Source organism: Lynx rufus, unplaced genomic scaffold, assembly GCF_022079265.1.
Source record: "Lynx rufus isolate CCGP_SWC_20201006 ecotype Redwood Valley unplaced genomic scaffold, mLynRuf1.p SCAF_5, whole genome shotgun sequence".
NCBI lineage: Eukaryota > Metazoa > Chordata > Mammalia > Carnivora > Felidae > Lynx > Lynx rufus.
In genome coordinates this window covers 157,002,610-157,026,515 of record NW_025814867.1, presented here as the reverse complement: position 1 = coordinate 157,026,515, position 23,906 = coordinate 157,002,610, and positions in this window count along the sequence as shown.

Below are 23,906 nucleotides of genomic sequence, written 5' to 3'. Positions count from 1 at the left end.
TTACGGGCCCCCCCACCTCACAGAGCTCACGTGACCAGTAGACAAGACGGCCCCGGGTCTGTGCGGCACGTCAGGGCCCGCTGCTCCGTTCGCCACCTCCGTGGGCTCACGCCGTCCCTGGCCTTCTGAGGGGCCCTGATTCCCCCCACGGTGTCCCCTCACCTGCCCTGCCTCTGCTTCCCCCCCGGGCCCACCCCACTCACGCGTGCCTCAGGCCCCCCGGGGACACCCACGTCCCGCACAAAGCCTTCCCCGTGGCTCCAGTGGTGACAGCAGGACAGGATCCCATCACCTCTGCAGGAAGCAGAGAGCAACAATGTGGGGCCCAACGGGTCACCCAGGCCTGGTATTCTTCCCCTGCTGTGAGGAGCCCGAACCCAGGGACGCGGGTTTTAACACCACCACCCCCTGCGACTCATTCTGCCGCCGCGTGTCCCAGGAGAGAGGACAGCTTCTCCAGGCGAGGAGGAAGGACGCGGAGGGACAGGTGGACACAGATACGGATGGCACGCCCACCGCGGCCGGGGCTGAAGAGAGCAAAGTGGGTTTGGGGGGACGCGCCGAGCAGGACGGGTCACAGGGCAGTGGGCACGGGCGACGTCAACATGCCAACGTCAACCCGAGGAGTTAAGCGCAGGTTTGTCTCGAGTGGGCTTCTCCCCGGGCTCCACGGACTCCGGGGCCACGTCACTCTCTGTCCTGGGCGCCGTGGGATGCGCGGCAGCCTGGCCGTCCCCACCCCTTGCCGGCAGCACCGGGCCCCGGCGGTGACAGCCCAGAACGCCTCCAGACTCTGAGTTTTGAGAACTCTTGTGTGGGCCAAGCTGTGCCCCTGGATACGGACGGTATCCTAGCCGCCCGGCCCCGGAGGGTCCGGGTTACCCGGCCGGGCCAGGGCGGTGGTGACACTGGTCACTCCGTGTGTGCAGCAGACCCCCGTCTTCCCGGTGGCCGCGACAGTGTCGGGGACGAGCACACCACCGCGCGTGCAGATGAGTGGCAGGGGGTCCCGGGGGACAGCGGCCTGTGTGGATGTGAGCTTCTGCACCACAGCCCCCTTCCCCCCCACCCCTGCCCCGAAGGAGAATTCGCTGTCTAACTTCGGAAAACCCCTCCAGAAAAGCCTGATAAAAGCAGGTGTGTGGTTTACCGTGGGAGGAAATAAAACACAACAGAGCCGCGTCGAGCTTGGGCAGCCGTCGGTGAACAGCCGGGGCCCGGAACCCTTCCTGCGCGGGGTCAGGGGGCGAGGCCGGGCTCAGAGCTGGCCCGGTGCGCTTGCTGGTGGTCTGTCCCTCTGTGGCCAGGGCTGGACGGCGGGGTCTGCCGGGAGGCGCCGGCAGTGTGAATGACCGCCCCCGGCCTCAAGTGATCTTGTGTGTAGGGCCTGTGGCCGGGCGGCCCTGCAGGTGCCGGGTGGGTGGGGCGGCCCCTGGACAGAGCGGAGGTCACAGACCAGGCGGGCGGTGAGGCCCAGACCACCGACGCCCGCTCGGATTACCATCACTGCCTTTGTGGCCGGCAGTGGTGATACTGGATTCTATGGCCTGGGAGCAGGACGCGGCAGGGGCCACGTGAGCGGTCGGGCGAAGAGGGGCCGCTTGAGAAGCGGCTGCGGCCCGCTGGGCCCTCCAGCCACCTGGAGAGGGGCCAGGGCTGAGCAGGTGCCAGAGGCCTTGCTCCCGGCCCAGGCCCCCAGTGGCGCCTTCTCTGCACGGCCACGGAGGAGGCCCCGGGGGTGCAGGGCCCCGGCTGCCCCGCTGTGGGGCCCCCACTCGGGACCTCACTGGTGCACGAGGAGAGCGGGCCGCGTCCCCCTAGACGACATCCTGACTGCCGGAACCAGCCGTTTCCTGAGGCCCCACCAGACCTGAACAGGCCTGCTCTCAGGGGCTCATTTCCTCTGGTTTCAAAGCTGATTATGTCTCGTGGGATTACAGCCATTTCCCCCATGGGCACTTTGACTTATTTATTTTCTTGAATCATGAGTAAGTAGTTGGCACAGGTGTTTGGATCGGCAGCCAAGAGGCCGACTTTATATCCAGAAGTTTCTATTTCACAGTCCGGACATCACACAAGCTACAAGATAATCTTCGCCAAGAGGTAAAATCGTGTCTCATACAGACATAAAAAGAATGCGTGTTAGAGATTTCACGTAGCTTATTGTTAGCGAGGGACCCGGTAAGCCCTTCCAGAGAGTTCGGAGCAGAAGCGAGAAGGCATAAATTCGAGGGGAGCAAGGGAATGGCAACCGGAGTTCAGGAGCAGGTGGGCGGCTTTCCCAGGGGTGGGCGGAGGAAGCTGACCGCAGGGCAGAATTGACCTGCAGGCCGAGTTAGCCTGGGCGGTGGCGGGGAGGCTGGCCCAGCCTGGGTAGCTGCAGCCGAGCAGGCACTGGCACTCTCAGGCTCTCAAGGTCTGGAGGCCAGGAGTCTTAAGTCACGGATCCCTCCCGCCTCCTCCCCAGCTGCTGTTGGCGGCCATCCCTGGCTGTTCCCCCTGTGAATGTCCCGTCTCACGCCTCCTCTCCCTTTCTCTGACAAGCACACCAGCCTTGGGTTTTAGGGCCAGCCTAATTCAGGATGATCTCATCCCAAGGTCCTTACGTTGGTTAACATCTGCAAATGCTACTTCCGGTCATCCGCGCTGGGGGCAGGGGGCAGGCGGCAAGCATATCTCTTTGGGGCCAAGGTTCAACCTCGTCCATAAGTAAGAACTACCCGCTTCAGGCTATCGGTTTTGTATAAGGTACAGAGAGCAGAACTGCTCAAAGGCAGCAGAAGCCTAGTACTGGAGACCCCGGGAGGAGTTCTTGTTCCTGCAGGACACCAGCTTTGGATCTTTGTGGCTCGTCCGAATTTCCTTACACTCAGTTGCTAGAAACCGAATTAGGCCCCTAGAATGACAGATGATGTGCCCTTCACACCCACTGGTCGCTGGTCAGCAGGGGCCGCAGGCACACCTCCCGGGGACCTGGTGAGCTCTGTCTTGGACACGGGGCCTGAGGGTCCCAGGGTAGATGTCCCAAGAACCCGCAGGCCTGAGTCACAGGCTGAGACTCGGGAGTTTGCGCTCAGGGTGGGGAGGGGCACAGATGAAACCTTAAAAAAGACCCACCCCGAGAGTCCCTGCTCTCCCCTTCACCTTTCCCTTTCTCTCTTACCCTTCGCTTTCTCTTCCCCGAATCTGTCCCCTCAGCACCCAAGCACAGACATCATTCCCATCCCGAAAGCCCAAACTCCCACCAGGAAACACCAATCTTCTGCCCTCCCCTCCCTTCCCCTGCCCCATTCCTTCAGAGCTTGCAGAGGGCCAGCCTGCCTCCGGGCCTTTGCATCTGCTGGTCTCTCCTCATGTGCTCCTCCCCAGGCATCTGGAGGAAATTCCTCACTCCAGTTGGTCTCTGCTCCAAGAGGCCCCACGGACCCTGCTCCCGTCCCATCCCCACAGAGTCATGGCCAAGCTGCACTGCAGTCCTGGGGAACTTTGTCTTCTCCACTCCAGGGCCCCAGAGCCTAGACCAGTGCCTGTCCTGTAGCTGTCACGGACAATGCCCTCGGTGCTCAGCAGACACCATGTCCGCGGATGAGCGAGGAGCCCTTGCTCCTCTGGCCTGGGGGAGGTGGCTTCCTCTTTGCCTCCCTCTCCTCCCACCCAGGTCCACCTCCAGTGCAGCCTTCCCCCACACCCTGCTGGGCTGGCCTTAGGTTGACTGGTGGCTGGGTCCCCTCGGCCTCCTCTCTGGGGACAAAGAGCTTGAAGGGTCATGGGAGGTGGGGTGTTCACAGGGAACACGGCTGGGTGGGAAGTGCTGGGCTGGGGGGGGGAAGTGCTAGACTGGGGGGGGAAGTGCTGGGCTGGGGGGGAAGTGTTGGGGGTGGAGTGCTGGGCTGGGGGGGAAGTGCTGGGCTGGGTGGGAAGTGCTGGGCTGGGGGGGGAAGTGCTGGGCTGGGGGGGAAGTGTTGGGCTGGGGGGGAAGTGCTGGGCAGCAGTGGGGGGACTGCTGGGCTGGGGGGGAAGTGCTGGACTGGGGGGGGCATGCTGGGCAGCGGGGGAAGTGTTGGGAGGGGGGGTGGAGTGCTGGGCTGGGGGGGAAGTGCTGGGCTGGGGAGGAAGTGCTGGGCTGGGGGGAAAGTGCTGGGCTGGGGGGGAAGTGCTGGGCTGGGGGGGCGTGCTGGGCAGCGGGGGGAAGTGTTGGGAGGGGGGGTGGAGTGCTGGGCTGGGGGGGAAGTGCTGGGCTGGAGGGGAAGTGCTGGGCTGGGGGGAAGTGCTGGGCTGGGGGGGAAGTGCGGGGTTGGGGGGAAGTGCTGGGCTGGCGGGGGAGTGCTGGGCTGGGGGGGAAGTGCTGGGCTGGGAGGGAAGTGCTGGGCAGAGGGGGGATTGCTAGGCTGGAGGGGAAGTGCTGGGCTGGGGGGAAGTGCTGGGCAGCAGGGGGAAGTGTTAGGGGGGCAGAGTGCTGGGCTGAGGGGGAAGTGCTGGGCAGAGGGGGGACTGCTGGGCTGGGGGGGAAGTGCTGGGCTGGGGGGAAGTGCTGGGCTGGGGGGGAAGTATGGGGTTGGGGGGGAAGTGCTGGGCTGGTGGGGGAGTGCTGGGCTGAGGGGGAAGTGCTGGGCAGCAGGGGGAAGTGCTGGGCAGAGGGGGGAGTGCTGGGCAGAGGGGGGAGTGCTGGGCAGAGGGAGGAGTGCTGGGTAGAGGAGGGAGTGCTGGGCTGGGGGGGAAGTACTGGGCAGGGTGGGAAGTGCTGGGCTGGATGGGAAGTGCTGGGTTGGGGGGGGAAGTGCTGGGCTGGGGGGGGAAGTGCTGGGCAGGGGGGAAGTGCTGGGCTGGGGGGGAAGTGCAGGGTTGGTGGGGGAAGTGCTGGGCTGGCGGGGGAGTGCTGGGCTGGGGGGGAAGTGCTGGGCTGGAGGGAAGTGCTGGGCTGGGGGGAAGTGCGGGGTTGCGGGGGGGGGGAATGCTCAGCTGGCGGGGGTGTGCTGGGCTGGCGGGGGAGTGCTGGGCTGGGGGGGAAGTGCTGGGTTGGTGGGGGAAGTGCTGGGCAGGGGGGTAGTGCTGTGCCGAGTGGGAAGTGCTGGGCTGGGGGAGGGAGTGCTAGGCAGGGGGGGAAGTGCTGTGCTGAGTGGGTATGCTGGGTTGGGGGGGGAAGTGCTGGGCTGGGGGGTAAGTGCGGGGCTGGCGGGGAAGTGCTGGGCTGGAGGGAAGTGCGGGGTTGCGGGGGGGGGGAATGCTCAGCTGGCGGGGGAGTGCTGGGCTGGGTGGATCAGGAACCTGGGGAGACAGCAGGGTCACAGGAGAGGCAAGTGGGGGGAAGGGCATGCTACCACCAGGTGTGATGGACTCAGCGCGGTCCTGGCACACCTTCCATCCCACATGGGCTGAGCCAACCTCCAACAGGCTGCTCTGCAGCGGGCTCAGGTGGTGTCCGTTCCTAGGCGAGGGACACCAGGCCTCTGCAGGGGTGACTGGAGGGAATCAGGTGCAGCCCGGAGCTACCAGCTCTGGGGGTGCGGCGGGCAGTGCTCTGGGTCATGGCCTTATCCCTGGAGACCCACCTCGAGCCACCTGCTCCTCCTTCTGTGGAAGCCAGCCCAAGAGACTCTTCCAAGGTCAGGGTGAGTCTGGGGGCTCCGAAAGAAACCTGGACAGTGTCCCCAGTGACCATGGACCGAGTAGACTGGAATCTCGGAGGAAATTCTAGGGATTTTCAGGAGACCAATGGGTGTCTCTCTTCCCCAAACACTCACAGGGAACTCAGAAAGCCCCAAAGATGAGGGCCACTGGGATTTGTTCTCCAGAGAAGCACATTCCAAGTCTGCACTCTGCCCGCAATTAATGGGGTCCAGTCCCTCTGTGTCCATGGGTCCCAGGACAGCAAACAGAATCCACAGGGCAGGGTATCTACCCAGCCCTAACCCGAGGCCCCTCCAGGCAGCACGTGCCTTGTTGGTCAATTCATTGTTCTGGCCACCCCTCCGCAAGCATTTACTGAGTGCCCACTCCAATCTCGGCACCAGGAACTCAAGAGGCAGGATGGTGACACAGACAGTATCTGTCCTGGGTGACATCTGGCCCCCTCTCCTTCAAGGAAGCCCCTCATTCTGCGGGGTTCCATGAGAGGAGGCAGGGTGCATGTAATAAACAGGAAAGAGCCCCCTGCTTCATCAGGGTCAACCCCACTGGGCGTCAACAGGAGGAAGGGCGTTGCATCATGGAGCATCTATTTGCACAAACTGATATTCAGGGGCTGAGGTCACCTGGGGGAGGTGTCATGACCAGCTCCCAGGGAGAGAGCTCCCAGAGAGGGGTGGGTAAGAAAAAAGAAAAGCAAAGCATGTAGAAAGACAGGGAAAAACATAAGGCGGTATCGGAAAGGCAATCATAACGTACCCCTGGTCTTTGCTGTAAGCAATATTTACTTATTCGGTCAAAATAATACAAAACATCATCACTGTGGACTAAAAATCCTGACATCGAATGAGGAGCTAACATCAAATTACTCATAGCAAAAGGTCACTAAATAAGGTCTGAAAATGGTATCGCCCAGGTGGCAGGCTATGTGGGTTGTGGTTATGGGTGATGCCCCGGTGCACTCATAGCAGTGTCTACAGGGCGCACACACCTCCCCGGGGCCCCTGGGAACCCCCCAACCCATCAGAGGGGTGCCACAGTGGACCACTGGCAGAGTCCCTGACTGTCCATCCTTTTAGAACACAGAGCTCACCCCCAGCACTACCGTGGTGGAGCCATCCTCCACCACGTAGGGCGCTTAGCAGTATCCCCAGCCTTGACCTGCTAGGTGCCAAGGGCAGATACGTCTTCAGGCACAGACGCGTGTTCCCTGCCAAGTGCCCCCGGTTGAAAACCGTTACGGACCTGATATTCACTAGCCTGTGACCACCAAAGCTGAAAGGGTTGAAGTATGAACAAACAGCGGGCTTGAAATTCTGAACGGATGACGTCAGCTGGCAACGTTGTGAGCAACCGGAGGTAGTAATTACACGTTTATACCTAGGGCGCAGGAGGAAGTCCACCCAGCAGGCGCTCAGATCCCACAGAAAGCCTAAAACGCTCTCTGCCGATCAGGCTTTACTTAACCAGAGTTCAGCATCTGCACGGAATGCAATGGTGCTTGGTACATTTGTAGACCAGACCTCTTCTTATTAATGGAAACGTTGCTTCTAAAATTTTCTCTCAGGAGTTGGCTCTTCCCTTGCATCTACTTTTGGAAAACTCGCTCTTCTGATCCTATAAGGGAAGTTTTGTGTTGTCCAAATTTTTTATAAACTGACACCGAGACTCGAAAGGTGGTTACCAGGGGCTGGGGCTGGGGAAACAGGCAGATGTTGGTCAAAGGGAACAAACTTCCAGTTACAAAATGAGTAAATTCTGGGGATCTAATTGCAGCACGGTGGCCATGGTTAATAATACTGTGCTATACGCACGAAGTTGCCGAGAGACTCGCTCTTAAACGTCCTCACCACAAAAGAAAGGGTAATCACGTGAGCTGGCGGAGGTGTTAGCCAGCATGACAGTGGTCCTCGTTTTGCAGTAAGCGTGTCACATCAACACGCTGTATGCCTTTTAAAGAAAAAAATTCTTTTAACGTTTATTCATTTTTGAGAGACAGAGCAAGAGAGTGTGAGCAGGGGAGGGGCGAGAGAGAAGGAGACACAGAATCCCAAGCGGGCTCCAGGCTCCGAGCGGTGAGCACAGAGCCTGACGCGGGGCTCGAACCCACGAACTGTGAGATGGTGCCCTGAGCCGAAGTCGGACGCTTAACCGACTGAGCCCCCCAGGCGCCCCACGCACTGTTCACCTTAAACGTATGAAATGTTACCTGTCAATTCTACCTCAAGAAAAGTGGGGAAAGATGAAAAGTCACACGATGAGGAAGAGGACACTGAGGGTCTCGGACCGAAGTAGGGCAGTTACGCTGCTTCTCCGGTGAACTGTGCAGGAGCGCCCGGCCAAGTTTTATTTCTATTTGGCCAGCAGGACAATCAGTCCCACATAAAGTCTGTAAATGGACTCTTGTTGGCAAAGACGTTTCACAGAAGACAGGAAAAGACGGCTGGACGGTCACCGTCGGACTCCATGAGAAAGACAGAAGCCTCCCACGAGGGCCCTCGGGTTCCCCGCAGCCGGCGTCCCGGCTGGAGAGGCCCTGGCCGCCCTGGAACCTGCCGCGGCGCTGCGTGCGGGTGCCAGGCTCTCCCCTCCAAGGGCTCTAACGGGCACCGCGCAAAACCTGGTCTGAGCACAGCTTCTTCATACCTGTTTTCTGGGCCGTCACGGGTTAATCCGGTTTTCTCGGGAGGAGCCCAGTGTCCAAGAACGATGGGCTCCAGCCGGCCAGCTTCCAGGACGGCGGGTGGTCACTCCAGGAAAGCCAATTTCACCACAAAGAACGGCATTCCTGGGGAGTTTCACGTTCTGGAATCCGGCGAGTGGGACTCTGGCTTGCTTCACTCCATCTGTTAACCAGCCCCTGCTCTTGGTGCTGAGTAACTGCTCCCAGCTGGGAGCGGGGCGCTGGCCTCGGGGGGGCGGGGGCGCACGCTTGACATTGAGAGAGTGAGGTCACTGCAGATCTGGGTGCTCCTCGTCAAGGGTCCCCAGCAGCCCACGGTCTGGACCGGGCCGCAGAGCACCCTGCATCCCGGGGGCTTCGTTTCTGGGGGTCTCTCTGAACCCCCGCCATGTGGGGCAGCTGGGAAGGAAGGTGGGGTCGGGCCTCTCCTTCCTCTGTCCCCGCCTTCGCGGCTGCCGGGGCCGCATCTTGTCCTGGAGTGACCACCCGCCGTCCTGGAAGCTGGCCGGCTGGAGCCCATCGTTCTTGGACGCTGGGCCGCCAGCCCCCGGGGCTTGGCCGGCTGCGCTTGTGTGGGAACATCTCCAGTGACGCAACGGGGAGGCCGTCTTCCTCTCCTAAGTGGCGAAATAAGTGTCAGAGTCAAGGTCCCGGCTCGAGGCCACCCCGTTTGTGAAGATGTGTGTGCAGCAGTCGGTTAGGAAGCTGCTTGACTAATTACTTCTCGTTCTCCCTTGGCTTCTCCCTAGTGTGGTCTTCGGACGTGAGCCGTACAACCACGACCCAGATGTCCGCCCTCTCCTGCCACTCAGGAGCCTCGTAGGGAAATTTGACTACGGCAGGCTGTTCGTCCCCTACTGCTGCCGTAATAAATCATCACCATTTAGTGGCTTACAGCAAATGCCCCCGTCGCCCTACCGTCCTGGAGATCGAGTCCAAAATCAGTCTCGGTCTCAGTGGGCTCAAATGAAGGCATCGGCAGGGCGCGATCCTTCTTTAGGGTCCAGGGCAGGACCCATTTCCTGCCTCTTCTGGTTTCTCGAGGCCACCCTCGTGGCCACTCCCGCCGGCATCTCCCTCTCTCTCTGTCCCCTGCTTCCGCCGTCACACCTCCTCTCTCTGACTCTGAGCCTCCCGCGTCCTTTATAAGATGCCTCTGGTGACGCCGGGCGCCAGGTAACCCAGGATCACCTCCCTGCTCAAGCGCCCCAATTTAATCCCATCTGCAAAGCGCCTTTCTCCTGTAAGGTGACTCACTCACAGGCTGCTGGGATTAGTCTGCGGGCATCTCTGAGGGGCCATCATTCCACCCACTGCACCGAGACTGTGTGAGTGTTCGCCAAAGCCTTCCAGTTAAATACGAAAACATCTGAAGACTAAAAAGAAAATACCAAGAGGGGCCCCCCGGGTGGCTCAGTCGGCTAAGCATCCGGCTCTTGACTGCAGCTCAGGACAGGATCCCAGGGTTGTGGGTTCAGGCCCTGCATCAGGCTCTGTGCGGACAGTGCGGAGCCGGCTTGGGATTCTCTCCCTCTTTCTCTGCCCCTCCCCTGCTTGCTCTCTGCTCCTCCCTTCCTTAGAATGAATGAATAAACAAACTTTAAAAAAATACAAAGAGTAGCAGAGACGACCCTCAGAACCAACAGCAAAAAGGGTCAGAAGTAGTCCTTTTAGGGGCCAGCCCCGGACGTAGGCAGCATGGGGACACAAGCCCTCCTCTTTACAGACTTTTCAGACTTGAAGTTTTTTGGGTGGCGGCGGTGTGTGTGTGTGTGTGTGTGTGTGTGTGTGTGTGTATTTTTGTTTTAGTAAACGCAGCTATTACATAGTAACCTTTTTTCAATGACAAAAACAAAACAAAATGACTCCACCAGGAACAACGGCAGGTCTCCTGTCCCCAGGACACTGGCAGTCGGTGGAGGAGACCCACCTGTGCCTCACGTACAGGTGGAGGATGCCAGACCAGGTGAGGCAGGGGGACAAGGGGCCAGAGCAGCGGGGGCTCTCTCGGCTGCTGGCCTTCATACCGAGGGCACAGAAGTACCCCTTCCCCAGGGGCACACGCAGGGGACCAGCTGCCAGAGCTTCAACTTCTGTACCTTCCTTTCTGGAGACGTGGGGACATTCTGGTGGCCAGGGAGCCAGAGCCGGGGGGTGGACCCCCAGGCACAGCAAAGAGCCCGGCATGAGCACCAATTCTGTGTGCTCAGGGGCAACCCCCTCCGCAGCTGCCCGCCAGCCTCCCGGGGCGGACGCGGCCCTGGGGCCTGGGAGCTCGGCGCACGCCTCCCAAGCGTCCTGCACAAAAGCCACGTCTCCCGCGGCCCGCCAGCTAAGACGAGCGTGCCCTCCCAGCTGGGCTCCGGGCCAGCAGGTCTGGGCCACGCGATCCTTTCTGTTCTACCAAACACACGGCAAAACTTGACCTCTGTGGTCACGGAATCAATCGTGTTGACCTGCTCGATGCTTGACTCTTACATAATACCGAATGAACGCAACGTCCGGGTTTGTGCACAACGCGTACACCCACACCCCCTCGTGGGTGGGTGGACCCGAACCCGACACGTCCTCACACACACCCAGTGCACCAAGGAACGCTGCAAACGGCGATGAGGGTTTACGATGTACTGTGAAGGCAGTGGCTAAGCATAGCACGCTCGCCGTTTCCACCCGCAGCTCCCGTGATCTCTGAAGTTCATGCTGGTGCGAGTCCATGAACTGAGAGCCGAGCCCCCGGCTGGCAGGACGCACGGTGGCCGGTGAGGCGGCACAGCGGATGCTCCCCGCTCGCCCAGGGCCCCCGATGTGTAGTTTGGGATTTTCTGACAAAAACACAATCGAAGCACCTAAAGACATATTTATAACTTAATCGATTTTACAACGGAGAAATGTATAACGAAATGACCAAGACTTTTACAAAATTTCCCAGCCTTCTGTGAACAGGTTAAGGAACTAGCCTCCAAGTGTAAGAGGCCCCGACAGCCACCCCGGGACGGGTCCATCCCCAGAGATTAAGACGACAACGCTGTATCTGGCTGCAGAAGGAACCCATTTGTAAACCGCCAGATCCGGGCTCTCCAACAACCAAGAAGGGCCTCATGGCGCTGACACCTGGCAGGGCCTCACCAGCCATTTGTCCCATGACTGTGGCCATTCACCCAGACACTTTGCTTTTCAATTTTTAGTTGCTGCAAAACCCCTTCCCATCCCATGTATAAAATATTTTTATAATTTTTTTAGTGTATGTTTAATTTTGAGAGAGAGAGAGAGAGAGAGCAAGCGTGAGTGGGGAGGGGCAGAGAGACAGAGGGGGACACAGAATCCGAAGCAGGCTCCAGGCTCTGAGCTGTCAGCACAAGGTTCACACGGGGCGTGAACTCACGAACCGCGAGTTCATGACCTGAGCCGAAGTCAGACCCGTAACTGACTGAGCCACCCAGGCGCCCCGCCATGTATAAAATGAAGGAAAAGACCAGAGCGGGTGCTGAGCTCTGGGTCAGCAATGAGAAAGCTCGTCCCTAGAAGCACAAGCAAAACGAGGCCTCCCTCACCTCCTACGGAGACGCCCTCCCACCCAAGTTTGACTGGCGTATGTGACAATCGCTTGTCTAAGAGAACACGAGCCGTGTTCATGGAGCACATACCGATCTCCCAGCGCACAACCCAGAGGAAAAGTTGAAGCGTTTAGAGCCTCGCGGTCCCAGGAAACAAAACGGACTCCGCTTCTCCACTGATGGAGGATTTTGCTGCAGAGAAGCAAGAAAGTGGTCAAGAAAAGACCTTCGAACAAAAGCGGGTTGGAAGAAGGTTCTCTGGGAAGAGATGAATGAAAATGTGACCTCGAGGGGGAGAAGAGGGCAAGGTGTGAGATTTCTCCGTGGTGGTGACCGGTCTGGTCCCGTACGTTCGGAAGCAGATGGTGGGGGCGTGAAGCCGCAGGTCTTGGCGTGCACAAGCGTGACTTCGGGGTCACCTCTCCAGCGTCACCTTTCACAGTAACTACGGAAACTTACGATGAGACACTGTAAAGAGAGGAGAGGCGGAGCGGACGCCCAGAGCCCTGAGCAGCCTGCAGCAGCCGGCCAGCATCCGTGGGCCACCCTGTGGGAAGGTGGCCTGCTGCCTCCAGTGACAGCCCCTCCAGCTCAGGACCAGACCTGCCCCACCCAGCCCCAGGGGTGCCTGCCCCCCAGCCTCCCCTACCCTGTCCCCTCAGCTTCCCCGCCCCCCCACCGCCTACACCTCCCCCATTCCCCCCCACACCTCCCCCATCTTCCCCCTCCCCCGCTCCCCCCCTCCCCTCCCTCCACATTCCTTCACCCCCTAGCCTCCCCCACCCACAGCTCTCCCCCACTGCACCCCCTGCCTCTCCCCAGGGTCCCTGTCACCTACCCACACCTCCCTCACTTCCCCCCTCCCCTCCCTCAACTTCTCACCGCTCCCCAGGCTCCCCCCCACCTCCACCCCCACCCCCATCCCCTGCCCACACCACCCCTGCTTCCCCCTCCCCTCCCCTCAGCTTCCCCCACCCCCTCCCCTCCCCCCAGCATCTCCCCACCAGCCTCCCCTGCTCCCCAGCCTCCCCCCCCCACTGCTCCCCGACCCCCACCGCTCTGCCACCCCCCGCCCTGCCTCCCTACAAGCACAAGCAGTCCCTCTTGCCCCCACCCCTAATCGGCCCACAGGATGCCAGGGGGACCCTCCTGCTAGAGCAATCTGGAAAAGAACCTTGATTCGGGTGGTTTTTGTTAACTGTAGAAAGTGCTGGGGGGCACAGAGTGTCTCAAAATGGGCTCAGGACCTTGTGAAAGATGGGGCCTGGAAAGGAAACCACTGGTCCGGGGGAGAAGTGAGGGGCAGCACAGGCCGAAGAGGGCCCGGGGCCTGGTGCGGGCAGGTGGGCAGCAGCCCCAGGGACACGCCGGTCTCCTCAGCACCCACGCTGCATCCGGGGGGCAGTGGGGGCCATGAGGGGCTTGCGGGGGGCGGGGGTGGAGCGCGGGACCCAGACACAGGAAGTCAGCCTCCACCGGACCCCAGGGAAGTCAAGGGCGCCCCAGAGGCTTAACCCCACACGACTTCCCCTGAGCGCCAGAGTCCAAGAGTCTAGCCCCGGGTGTGTGACAGCTCCTCCCTCGGGCTCCGCCCTCCTCCCCGCCCCCCCCCCCAACAGGCAGGGAGCGCAGGGTGGGGACAGGGCAGGGCAGGGCTATAGGGCCAGGCCCGGAGGTGGAGCCCTGTCACTTCCGCCCCTGCTCCAGACATCCATCTGCACTCAACTCGGTGTCAGAGGGGCTGGGAGGTGTGGATTCGCTGTGCTCCCAGAAGGAAAAGGACACGGCTTGCTCTGCATACGGATGGTCACTGCCCCAGGCGGGACTGGGGACACTGGTCCACGGCCGGCCTGCCCCTCCCAGCCAAGCTGAGGCACCATGCCACCTCTAGGACCACCTCTACCTGGGTTTGAATTCCAGGCTCCTTCCTGCTCCCCAAACTTGGGCCACACCGCCAGGCACTCTGACCGTCGCCTGCCACCTTGTTCATGCCAGCATCTGTCATGGGACATGGTGGTGCCCACTCTCGAGACAAACTGAGCACCTCTAATTCCACGCTTGGTTACCCTTTGCTTTGGGGAATCGTACTGGTCAGCATCTGCTGCAGCAACAAACAGCCCCAGAGCCTCGCGACAGGAAGCGTGTGTTTCTGGCTCACTGCCCTTGCACCGGATGCAGCTCCGTGGGCGCTGCATCGGAGGGCCCGGCTGCATCCCAGGGTCTTCTGGAACATCTGTTCGCATGGCGGGCGCTACAGCCAGAGGGAAGAACCGAACGCGTTGACGGTTTTGGCTGGGGTGCGGCCACGTCCCGTCGGCCAAAGCCAAGTGGCCTGGTCAGGCTCCACAGCAGTGGGGCCAGGGAGGCCGGCAGGGAGGGAGGGAGCGACACCGGGTGCCCCAGAGAGCACCGGCCTCTCCTGACACCATGGCGGTCTTCTCTGCCCTTATACCCGCGTGCCCAGCAGCGGAGAGTAGATTGTGGTGCTGCTCTCTCCTTCCTGCCCACCCACCAGCAAAGAGCCACAACGGGACGCACGCCCACAGACCGAGGAGAAGGGACAGCGACAACAAAGGGCAGGGGAAGGTGAGGCTCCCGTGTTGGTGTTGCCACTGACACTGTCTCTGTCTCCTGGAGTGACCCGGGAGGAAGGCAGGAGCTGAGCCCTTCAGGTCTGGGTTTGTCTCCCTAGAACATTCTCCTGCAGGCCTGAGGGGTGACCCAGAGGCCAGGGATAGGAGGCAGACGAGGAGTCAAGAAGGAGCCACTCACAGGTCTATTTTTCTCAGGGTTTTCCTGGGACTCTCTGGGGACAGAAGGGAAAGCCTGACGCGTCAGTCCCTCTCAGCATCCTTTCTGGACAGCAGGTTCGTGGCCGCTGGGCCCCTGTGATGTCCTAGCCTGTGCATCTGGAAGGCCTGGTGGGGAGCCAAGCCTGTGCCTGCAGCTGCTAGAAGTTTCTCAGAAAGAAGCCGGATGGGTGAGGGCTAGAGACAGAAGGGGGTGGGGAAGACAAGCCCCCACCCAGGCACCTGGGGCAGAACCCGTCTTCCTGTCAGCTCCCCCAGGTGTGCCCCCACATCTGGCCACCACCACGTGCTGTGGGGTGAGGAGCCTCCACCTGGCAGGGCCCGGCCAGGGCTGTACAGCTGGGCAATGGAAGAGCTGGGCTTGCCCGGCGGCCCCGAGACACGGCTGCACGCTGTCCCCTTGGGCCATGCGACCTGGAAGTTGTGGGCTAGTGATGGCGGAGATCTAGAACATCCCACCTGTGCGGCCATGTTGCCAAGCTCCTGGGACACAAAGACCGGCGGTGAGGGGTGGAGGCGGGAGCCCTTGCCCCAGGGGAGTCCCGGTCCCCAGGCCTGACGCCCACGAGGACACCTGTGCGCGGCTGGAATCCCTGGATTGTGAAATTCAGAGGTGACGTCTGCAGAGGCGGGGGGGGTGGAGGCCCAGGGAGGCTGTCGCGGGGTCCAATCCCTGCTCCCTGGCCACAGGGGTGAGGGGCAGAGTCCACGCCAGCCCTGCCGCTTACCTCCGGGGCCACTGTCTTCCTCTGAGAAATGCGCATGCGACCTGCACCCTCGGGGCTCGTGAGGGGTGGGGTCACCGTGCCATCACACATGAAGGGTCAGAGCACAGCTGGACAGGGTCGGCGTGCCCGGGCGTTAGAGCACCGTCACTGCTCGCACCTGCTCGGGTTCAGCTCCCCCCAGCTACCCCCCCAATACCCAGCGCCTCGGGGCCTGCTCCACAGTCATTCACGGGACACTGTTAACTGGGGACCCATCACACACCAAAGCATCACGGCAAACGTCGGGGGATCGCTTTAGCTCTGTGTCCCATTCCCAAGGGCTGAGGCCTCGCCCTGGTCCCAGACCACAGAAGGAGCCAAATCCCCAGAGACCCCGGAGGGCACCGGAGCCCAGAGATGTTGCCGACACCCCAGGGAACACACGAGACCAAGGTCAGGGAGAGACTGGGAAACAGGCCTGGCTGCCCAGCAGGGCTGTGGCCCCGACTCGCGGCCCAGCAACAGGGGCCAGCAGGCCAGGGGCGCTGGCTGGGGACCGACTCCGTCTCCTGGCGAAGGGACACTCCCAGACCCTTATGCAGGAAGCACCACTGAGCTTTTTGGCTCCTCCTACCTCTCCGTCACACCCGGACAGCGGCTGCATGTGGCTCTCAGCCTTTCCAGACAAGGCCACCTGCCTCTGCCCCGACCCGCAGGACTTCCTCTGCACCTGCTCGGCCACCCAGGTCGGAGGGGGTGTCGCCTGACTCGGCCGGCAGCCTGCAGGTGCCAGGCACGGGCAGGGCTCCGCTCTCCCGGGGTGCACACGGCCCCCATCCAGCCTCGCCCTGGCCCAGGTCCCCCACGTGCGCCCATCAGGAATGCGCCCCGTGTGTCTCCCGCCGCAGACAGGGACAAGCGAGCCAGCGGGCAGGGCCGGAACCCTCAAGGGGCACGGGACCCAGCAGGGGACGTGAGGCCCAATCTTGAGGCTGAGGAGCCACCTGACCGGAGGGAGGGACGATAGGAGGGAGCGGGAGCAGGAGCGGGGGCCCCACGTCCACACCCGAGGGCCCACGTGAGCACAGACGCCCTCACAATCGAGGCGCAGGGAGAGGCACGACCGGGGTCCGTGGATGAGGGAGGCTGCCGAGGTCTGCAAGCCCCAGTCCCGGCCGGGAGGGCGTGGGGGGCTCCACAGATGGACGGGCGGGAGGGCAGGGGGCACAGCCCGTCCGGGGCGCAGCCACCGTGACCGGCAACCGGGCCAGAACTCACGCTCTCGTCCATGTTCACATCGCCACGGGGCCGCCAGAGCCGTGTGCCCGGCCGCCCAGATGACTTTCACATCGTCAGATTCTGTGCGCCTGCAAATTTTTATTGTTTTCAGCTGACATTCCCCAAGCAGTTTTGCTCGTCGGCCTCTGAGCGAGTTGACTTGGCGGGGCAAGTTCAAGCTAAGTTTAAACAGATGGCCTCAATTAAACAATCACCCTGCCCGGCTCCACACCCCGCCCGAAGTGCGGCCAGCGAGACCCTGGCTAGCTCTTCTAGAAAAAGCCCACGCCTCACACAAAAACTGACTCACACTGGACCCAGGCCTGAATGTAAGAGCTTGAGCTATAAAACTCTTAGAGGAGGGGGCGCCTGCGTGACTCAGCCGGTCAAGCGTCCGACTCTTGATTTCGGCTCAGGCCACGATCCCAGGGTCGTGGGATCGAGCCCTGCGTCGGGTTCTGTGCGGACAGTGTGGAGGCTGCTTGGGGTTCTTTGTCTCCCCCTCGCTCCGCTCCCCCTACCCCCATCCAAATAAATAAGCATAAAAAAAAAAAGCCTCTTAGAGAAAAGAATGCAGGACAGGCTTCACACGCTGGATCGGACAGCAATTTCTTGGATATGACACCAGAATCAGAAACATCAAAAGAAAAATTAATGAACCAAAATTAAAAACTCGTGTGCTCCGAAGGACAGAGTCAGCAGAGTGAAAGCCCCCAGAATGAGAGAAAATACCCACAGACCACGGATCTGACAGGGGCTGCTGTCCAGAGTACGCAAAGAGCTCCGAAGGTTCAACAAAAAACAGAACGACCCTGATTTTCAAAATGAGCAAAGGACCTGAATGCATGTTTCTCCAAGGAAGATAAAAACTGGCAAGAAGCACGAGAAAAGATGCTGCACTAATCCTTCGGGACTGACCCTGGCGAGCTGTCACTTCACGCCCTTAGGACGGCGACGATGAACACAACAAACAGAACAAGAAAACCAAAGGACTCAGGAAAGAATCCATGGGACTCTTTGTGCTTTCTTTGCTTTTTTAACGTTTATTTACTTCGGAGGTAGTGAGCACGAGTATGCATGTGGGGGAGAAGGGTGGAGAGGGAGAGGGAGAGAGAATCCCAAGCAGACTCCTCACTGTCTGCGCAGAGCCCGACGCGGGGCTCGATCCCCCCCAAACTGTGAGGTCACGACCTGAGCTGAAATCCAGAGCCGGAAGCTTAACCAACTGAGCCACCCCGGTGCCCCAGAATTCTTTGTACTTTCCGCTGAACGCCTCTTAAACCCAAAACCGCCCTAAAAAATGAAGTCTATTCATTTTTTTAAGTGTTTACATAAAAATCAAATTGAGAGCCTTACACTGAAAAAAAAAAAAAGGAAAAAAATGTTGGCAAGGACGTGGAGGTGGGGGGACCCTCGTGCGCTGTGGATGGGGACACAGGGTGGTGGAACACGGGACGGGGGCCCCTCGAGAAATCAGAGCAAGCTGCCACGTCATCCAGCAAGTCTGCTTCTGGGCACCTGCCCCCAAAAAGGGAAAGCAGGGGGGTGGGTAGGTATTTGTATGCCCACGTTCACGCGGCACTGTTCACACAGCCAAGCCGTGGAAGGAGACAACCCCAGTGTCCAGCAGCAGAAGGATGGATACGTAAAATGTGGGCAACAGACAACGGCTGTTCCAGAGTCTTTGAAAGGAAGGACATTCTGACGGCTGCCATTACATGATGAACCTCGATGACATTTCGGGGATGCCACGAGCCAGTCACTGGGGGACAGACGTGGGGTGGTCCGCTCATCTAGGGGCCTGGACTAGTCGATTTGGAGACAGAAAGTAGGGCGGTGGGCGCTGGGGACGGGGGAGCAGGCGTTCCAGGGGGACAGAGTCACCGTCTGGGAAGACGCAGAGTCCTGGGGGTGGACGGGCCGGCTGTGCAGCAGGGTGGATGTGCTCGATGCCGCTGAGACGTGCACTTGGGAACGGTCAGAAGGGCAAACCTCACGTGCTGTATCATCCATCACAACTAAACAGATAAAGACCCCAAACACGCCTATGTACGTGTTTTCGTAATACGCGTGTTAAGCCTTACAGTTCATCACAGTCTCTACGGATCTCCCGCAGCGCGTGCCGCACGGAGACCTCACGGAAGCCACGCGCTACATCGGCCGGTGCATTTGGTGGCCTTCAAACTCAAGCGTAGGAACGACCTGTTATTTCTGTAGTGGTTCCAAGCTGACCACGAGAAGTAACTTAATGTGCAAACCGGTAGTGGAATCCGCGAGTGAACCCCATTTGCTCTAAGCTGACTTATTACCAAGTAAGAGGAATTACAGCGTTTGGGCAGTTTGGTTTGTGTTGTAAGTGGCTCTTGTCGGGCACCTGAAATGCTTAAAAAATGAAATGAGAACATCGCACTTTCAGGGAACTTAGACCATTAGAGGGAAGTAAACTTCAATAAAGAGCCAATCCACACCCATCGGGGTAAGAAAAGGTCAGCTGTCACCCAGCTCCCTGGTCCCAAACGGACCCGCTTTCCATGCCAGATGGCGTTTGCCGAGGACCGCTCCACAGTGGCGGCGGGGACGGCACCTGCTCAGACAGCGACGTTGGGAGTAGAGGTGTGCGCGGGCCAGGGGTCAGGAAGGCGTGGTGAGGTGAAGGGTCGGGCAGATCCCCGGGACGCCCACCCCGACCCTGCTCTGCCCCGTCCCTCTGCTCCAGTCCTGCGGTGTGGGGGGGGGGGGGCGGTGAGGGGGGACTGTGGCCCTGTGCTCCCGAGGAAGGGGTCCAGCTGACCTTCCTGGACTGGAGCCCACTCTGGGCAGAGGCAGGGTCAGGTTGTCCCACAGACAGTTCAGGCAGGGGGCGGGCAGTTCAGAGAATACCCTTCCCCCTCTCCCCTCCTCTCCCCTTCGGAGGAGGCCAGCAACGGGCAGGCCGGGAAGGCTGGGCTAAGACCACACAGGCCAAGCTCATGCTGGCATCCCAAGTGAGTTGGATGTTTAAGTGTTTATCTGGTGGGCGTGATAAACAGTAAAGACAGGCAAGACAGCTGAAGAATGTGACAGCAGGTCACAGAAACCACGCGCGTACATCTGTCAAGCACACAAGCATTTCGCCCACAGCCAAGCAGCCGCATCTGCGCACGTCACGAAATCCGGGGCAGCTCTTTGATGATGTCTGATCCCCGGTTCACGGTCCCGTTTCCCGAACTGCCCGGGACCATCAGCTACAGCCGGTCTCTCTCCGCAAGGGGGATTCAGTGGAGACCACACACACGGTTGTTAATCCCAGAGGCGCACACTTGCTCTGGGGACGGGCCAGCTGTCCCAGCACGCCCGCTCCCTGGAGCCCCACCTTTCTCGTTGTCACAGTCAAGTTCGACAGGCCGGCGAGAGCGCCCTGTGGCTGACGTCGGCCGGCAGGACCGTATCCTCAGAGAGACGTGAAATCCGGCTTTCGCCCTATTGTGGGGTCAAGGTCAACTTCAGGACCGATCCAGTGATTTCAAATGAGTATGCTGAAATTGGCCGTGTGACTCAGGGTGATTAAACAACAACAGATGACTTCCTTCCCCAAGGAAAACCGTTATGTAATCAAAAACCAGCCATTCGAATCTGCAGCGATGAGCGTCCAAAATCCTCATCAACTCCTTCTGGGCCTGTCTTGAAGAAGGTCGATTTGGTTTTCACCCCAGAGACACTCAGCAGGAAACCTGGCCCTCGCTCCCTTCCCCTCCCTCTGGGGATCCCCCTCCCCCCACCCCATCTGGGGTCCCGCCCACACCCACACCCGGTGCCCATCCTATCCGAGGCTCCAGCAAGGAACCCCAGCACAGAGCTGGGTGCACACCTTCGCCGTGTGGGCCCTGGGGAAGTTCCTCCCTTTGGCTGTGTTTCCAGAGTGGAACCCTCTTCCTGACATAGCACAGCGGGGCAGGGACGGGCAGGACCACGGAGACATGGTGCACACACTCCCCCAGGCAGCCCACGTGCAGGGCCGGGGTGTGGGCCGCGTCTGACCAGAGTCCACGGGGCCAGGTCCCCAGGCTCCAGGAAGCGCTCGGGCCCTGCTTTCCCCGTGGGGCAGGCTGGCAGAGCTCCGAGGGGATCCTGGGGCCCTGGGGTCCACGCAGGCTCCACGTGGCCAGGTATTCCTGCTCAGCAGGGTCCTCAGGGTCAGAACGCACCACCTTGAACTATTCTGGTGCCCAGAGGAGGCCACGAAAGGCTGCGTGGGCTACAACACGCACACAGACACAGACACGTGCGGATAGGTACGCACGCGGCACCCTGAGCACGGCGGCTGGGGCGGGGAAGTATTCTGACAACAGGCGCTGGACGACCTGGGACGGGAGAGGAGGACCTGCTGGCCCCCGGGCCGGGGGTGGGGTCAGCGAGTCCTGTCGGAGGAGCGGGTGGCATGGAGCGCGGGCCCCGTGAGCCGCTCGCGGTGTGGACCTCGGACAGCGGCCTGGGACTTGCAGAGCCCGCGCCTGTGTTTCAGAGGCCCCCAGGTGCCTCGTGTGCACGGGCTTCTGAGCAGCCCTGCGGCGGACAGGACATTGGTAGAAGGGACGACAAGCCAGCAGGTAACTTGGTCAGTAAAGGGCCTGGTCTCTGCCCCGTGCCGCTCCCGGGACCCGTGCCGGGCCTCCGCACCGCGCTGGACGTCTGCCTACGGACGCAGCTGAGCGCTGGCTGTGAGTTGGTCCCATTTACAGACTTCTGTCGTGCCAAACTACGCAGTAACGTACTTGCCTTTCTACGTATTTTCAAATGCACGGCGCAGCGGCATTCAGCACGCTCACGGTCCCGTGAACCACCACTTCTATCTGCTTTCAGCACCTTTTGCAGAAAAGCGGCCCCGAATTCAGGTCTCTGGAAACTTGCCTGGAGAAAGTTGTGGGTCTTGGCCAGAGGCCACGGGAGCTGCGGGAAGTCCCTGCCGGACATTCACCAGCCAGGCCACCACGCAGACCGTTTCCTCCTGGCAAGCCCCACCTATGTTTACTTTCTCCAAGTCGCGGGGGAAACTCCACAGCCGGCACTCGAGAAGAAAACGTTCCACCCACTGCAAACTTCGGGCACAGCAAAGACGTGAGCGTTCTTCAGCCCCCAAATGCTCCAGTGTGTGCTACCTGGTGGGGGGAAGGAAGGCGTCTGCCCTGCTCTTGACCTTGGCCACCTCGGTGAGCAGGGCACCTTCCCCAGGATTCCTGGGCATCCTGGCTGGCACCCACGTCCGGGAATTTTCCAGGGGAGAAGCCGGACTCTATGCAGGTGCAGGGGTGGGGGCGCTGGTCTGCACTTGGCCTTTGTGGCAGGGTGTGGGCTGACAGGGGCTGCAGGCACCCCTGGCCCACGGCAAGGAACCTGGGAGGCTGCAGACCCAGGCTTGCCCCAGCACCCGCTGCCCCAGCACCTGCCACCTGGGTTACATCTGCTCCCCTGGGCCCCGTGTCTCCTTCCTGGAGGGGAGTTTCTGCAAAATGCAACAGCTCTTCCTGACCCAGCCACGGATCCACCCGCCCACGCGCACACAAGTCCACCTGCACGAGAGCATAAATGTGACCCTGCCCGAACACATACAATTACACGTTCACGAGAACATAAATGTGACCCACAGGTCAGGAGGGTGACTGCCCAACACACTGCAGCGGCCACCTGCCTTTCCCCTTCCTGGAACCAGATGGACATACGGGGTGGGGATCGGGCAGGATCGTTCTGGTTCCTCTTCTGTCCGCACCCAGACTCATTCTAGAATCTTCTTTCTGCCCCTCTAATAACTGAAGAGATGAACCAAGTCCCACCACTCCGGCCCCTCCAAGTCCACCAGCATCAGCTTTCTTATTTGGATCGTTTTCATTTTTGCAGGAGACCCCAACGAAGGTCCAGACCTCATCAGCCCTCAGGACACTCCACGTGCCCCCTCACGCCTGGGGACGGTGGGGACGGCACCGTGTGTTCCTGGCCTGGCGGGACGGCTTCAGGGAGGGACGGAAGCAGGACCCAGGGCGTGTGCACGGAGATGTGTCGCGGCTGTGAGATCAGATCCCGCGTACAGCCACCTTCCCAGTGCTGTTAACACAGATGCCCTGCTTTCTGACTATAACTTCGTCCAAGGCACTTTGTGGGGAGTTTGGAAAGTACAGAAGAACTCAGTTGCTGGTTTGTGGCCAGCAACTGCAGACTGTGAGTGCCCCCCAGCCTTTAACCTTTAAAGAGGTTTCAATTAGAACAGGATGGATCACAAAGCAAGGTACGGGAAGACTTCACACGTGTACCAGTGGGGACAGCGCTCCTGGGAGAGAGTACAGGGACTCGGCACTGGGGACTCCCCCCCCCACCCAGCAGCACAAGCCTGGACAGAGCAGGTGGGGCGTCTCGGGCCGAGGAGCAGCGCAGGCCCAGGGGCCCGGGGGTGGGACAGGTGGGAAGGTGCCAGCTGGCAGCTGTGGCCATGGCTCAGAGGGGACAGGCTTGGGGGCGGTAGCTGACATCTCAGCTGCCCCGCCTAAGAGACAATCAGCAACCTAACTCCCAGCCCTCCCCACTCCTCACCCTGCCACCCACCGTCCCCAGGAGCAGCTTCCCAGACCCCAGGATGGGTTGGTTTTAAGACGTTCAGTGTGGCGGGGGGGGGGGGGGGGCGAGGAGGGGAGTCCCGCCAGCAAGGATGGCTCACCAGCCCCCCAGTCCCGCCAGGGCATGTCCCTTCCCTTTCTGTCCCTGGAGGAGGAGCAGGAGCAGGAAAGCCCTTCCCACCGCCCATCCTCTCTCAGCCCTGGACCCCCGTGAGGACACAGACCCCCTGGAAAGTGCCTGGCCTCAGCTGGAACCCTCTGCTTCCCAGTGTGGGGTGAGCATCGTTCTCTGTCATCCTGCCACCCCAGGATGGCACGTGCCCCGCCCCCCCCCACCCCCCAGGCTCCATCAGCAGTCCCCGGAGCCCAGGAGTCTGGACCCCATCCCCCAGCTTTACCAGCTCACAGACCACTGTGCCATTTTGCCATTTATAAATGGCACACCACGAAAAAGTGAGTTTAGTTAAGAAATTAAAAAAAAAAGTGAATTTTGTATCTGCATCTTATTACAGATTTAACATTTATACTGACATAAAAAGGGACGTTTACGCGAAACATAAAAAAATAAGAAATATAAGAAAACCCTCCACTCATCAAATGACACGTACTGTGTATTTCACTTGTGTAAGAAGATGTATGTGTAAGGCAGGATCCGGCGTGTCTGTGAT